Source organism: Bremia lactucae, linkage group LG14, assembly GCF_004359215.1.
Source record: "Bremia lactucae strain SF5 linkage group LG14, whole genome shotgun sequence".
NCBI lineage: Eukaryota > Oomycota > Peronosporomycetes > Peronosporales > Peronosporaceae > Bremia > Bremia lactucae.
This window is the reverse complement of record NC_090623.1, coordinates 987,017-990,922: the sequence shown is the minus strand read 5'-3', so window position 1 is coordinate 990,922 and position 3,906 is coordinate 987,017.

The following is a 3,906-nucleotide window of genomic DNA, read 5'->3' as shown; positions in this document are numbered from 1 at the left end:
GGTTTACCTTGGCTCAGAAAATACGAGCCAAGGATCAGCTGGCAGCATCGATCCGTAAAGATGCCTGCCACTTGTTCATCAGATGGCCATCTGATGAACGTCTTGGAGCGTCCACAAGCGTGTGGATGTACTACGAGTGAGTGCGATGGCCTCACTTGTGGTACGGTCGTTAGTACAACCGCACAAGAGACACTGGGTGTGTGCGCAGCTTGTGCGGGAGGTTTTACGTATAGATTAGGCCCTTCTTATTTTGTTCTCATAGAGCGTGGGCGCAATTTGGTCTGAAAATTTCGCAGACACGACCTTTTAGCTAGAAATTTAGCGATTAACAAGACTTTGACACCGATCGCATTAGATTCAATACAGCTTCTCTTCAGTATATGCTAATTATCTTGGCTATAAGCTACACATTGTAAGACATTTACGCGTCACGAGAAACTCTTACACCTGCTTTCGAAAGGTGGCAGGGCTGAGATCAGCAAGCCAATCGGCAACGTTTCCCACCAAGCCCTGAGCGACGTAGCGGTAGCGTTGACGGAACGCGCGAGCATGTGAGTCGTTTGCACTGAATTAAGTATAGCGTGAAAATGCATGAAGACCTCTGTGTAATCAAATCAACAACGGGGAGCTTTGGGATTTAACGATTCGGCGTAATAGTAAACACTGCGCTCAGCGATGCGATTAACGTTCTCAGTTCGACCATCAGTCTCTGGATGCCCCGACATAACTAATCTAGTTCTTAGCACCAAGAAAATCGACTTCAAAAATGTAGCCGTGAAACGGAGCTCTCTACCAGAGAAAATTGCCGCTACCAAACTGTGCTGACGAAATTCGTGATTTAAAACAGCTTATCCGTAATTTGGCCATCAATGGTAGCAAAAGAACACATTGCGATCATGCTGATTTAAATATTTGTCATTGCATTGACAACTAGGGCGCAATAAAGACTTACCGAAGCATCTTAACGGTCATCAAAATTACGATGCCTAACACAATCAATAGACATGGACTTATAACACAGGTGCGAGCAATCGGACAAGCGGCCCACCGAGGCTTTACCAGGTAGAACAACTCGCATGTGTGCTCCTTTTACAGACTCATTTGTATAGTTTCGGTCACCAACAGTACGGGCTGACCAAGCAGCAGGTCTTTTGTCTTCATTGACTGAGATGACCGCTAAGAGCAGTTTCATATGCTTCATTGAGGATTCAATACCATAGCTTTTCATCGTGAGGAGCTGAGATGCGAGGAAGATCCGCTGAATTTGTCAATAGCACATAAAGCCGTTTTTTATCGAGAATCTTTGTGACATAGCACGGAATCGGCGACTTAGATGCGAGATGTAATCTTATCCTTGGTATGCCCTGTCCTGAAAACCATAAGCTCGGGATAGATTAAAGGTCTAAGACCTTAGGTGCAATACGCAATGTTTTAGCAAAGCTTAGGTAAGACCTCTGCTAAGCAACAAAAACGCTGTTGGTGCGAGCAATTGCCGAATCTACCCGTGCTAGGCATTGGACTGTCTGAACTCATTAATCTAAATTTAATTACATTGGCCTCAAGCGTGGGTCATTGAATCTAAGTGAAACCTGACGTATTCCCGAATTTTGACAAAAAAATCACCGAATTGTGGGCCAAGCACAGAGTAACTTGAGTGTGATTTATCTGATGCACTTGTAGTGGCACATTAAAAACAGCGAGTGGGGTCGGCCATGATGGCGGTAGCCTTCACCAAATAATCAGTGTGACATCAATGACGATTTTTTCCGCGCTAAGCACGTGGCTACAATGGTGCGTGAGAGTACGTCTCTTCAAACGAACGCTGCAATTTCGTGTCAAGAAGCCGAATACTTAGTGGCGCATTGTGCATGCTTATAATCATCTTAATACGAACACAATCACCAATGCCTCGAAATGAATTTCTTCTGAACAATATGGTGGAATGTATATTCTACAGTGCGCTCGGATTAGTCAGTGGCTATTATCAATCGCTAGGGCGAGCTAGTGATTTTCCGCTTGCAGCGGTTAAAGCCCCAAGCGGTATGCTTCGATAGCGGTTGGTGCCCTAAGGGCTTACCAATGCTCCGGATACTTTATCGTCTGATGACACAACTGCTCCTTCATCATCGAGGATAACTATACGGATGATAACACATGTCCATAGACGCGCGGAATAGGGTTTGTCGAATGTGAATAATTACGTAGATCATTTACGAGCGGTGCTCGAATGGACGCGCACGAAAAGTTGCATGCAATCACATCGAAAAGCATGTTTACTACGGACAGAAAACCAGTACTATGATGCTTCATTCAAAATCGAGACTTTATAGTGAATTACGCTAAAGTGAAAGTCATAGTAGCTTAACCGGGTCGTGAGAATTAAAAGGACTTGAGCACCTGGCTTGGTCAGGCCAACTCTTTGCATAAGTACAGCGAAATTTTGCTGGTATTCCTTGGACATTTTCGAATCTCCTCAAAAGGATGCGGATTGGTGCTGGACTAGCACCGAGAATAACGTTTTTACGTTTTCTATCAGGAAAGGAGAGTATCCTACATGCTTCAATTTTGGCTCTGCCGATCCTTATCGGTCTTTTAGTGTCGTCATAGACGCATCTGACTTTGTCATAGGCAGTGCGCAGTTAGAAACCATTGTTGGGGGATGGGGTGGCGATCTTATTGTTGCGTTTAAATCTCGACAGCTTATAGCTGTTGATAAAAATTACCCATCTCGTGACAAAAAGCTACTTGCTGTGATGTATGCTTTCGTCAAATTCAGAGTAAATTTGCTTGTCTCGAAGCTATTTGGGATCGATGCAGAAATGCGTCTTTACGCACTGCGACTCAGTCGACTAACTTCTCGCCTCATCTCTTGCAGACGATGGCCCGATGGCTTAGTATCACTAAGATGAAAGATTAGCCGGAATTTCAACACTCGTCGAACTACCTCGAACTAATTCAGTGGCAGAGCTTTCCGCTTGCCTATTTGAAATACCACAAGTTTGATTAGTATTGATTTTGAATGCAATGGCGAATGAAGGCTTCGACATATGCAAGAAGCTCGTGACAAAATCTTAATAGCTCCATGTTTGTAAGTGTCGACCTCTTCAGCATTGCAAATCCAAGACTGAAACGTTGAATTATTAAAGTGCTTTGCCTGCGTGGCATAAACGGTGTGAAGGCAATTAATGGCCTGATTCGTCTAACAAGTCATAACCAATGGACCTCAGCCTCGCTGAGGAAAGAAAGGTATTGCGTTACGCTTTTAGACAGCAGGTGATATCAATATATGTTCTATGTGCGAAACAGGACGCAGTTGTGTACGTGTCCATTACGTAATCTGGACATGGCTCGGACGAGGATCATACCAAAAATCTGGTACGGTGCCGGAAAACGCCGACTCCCAGTGTTCGCGAGGCTCTCTATGTAACCGGGCACTGCGACTTGTACTGTTTCAGTACAAGTCCACTTCACACTGCTTCAGTTGTGAGTGGTGCCTTTCGTTAGGTGACGTACACTGTACGTATAGAGGACGACTTCTCTTAAGACAAGTTAACTTAAGAGGGTAAAATCAAAACTGTATTAATATAGTTAAGTGTCTCTTAAGCTATCTTTGTAAATGCTGTCTTAACTATAAACTAATACTAAACATGTAAATGTATTCTTATCTATCTTATCTTGTAACTCTCTTTGATTACTTCTACAGCTGATTAGTCTGCGGAATAAATAGACATAATGGCCTATACTATTTATGGATAAGAATTCAGGATATTACTATATAAAGTAATATCCTCCAAATATTATCTACCTGTTAGATAATATATTAATTAACAACCTTTAAGTGTTAATTTCATGTAACGATACACCCCGTTACAGCAGAGCAAGTATTATAATGGTCTATATCTACCA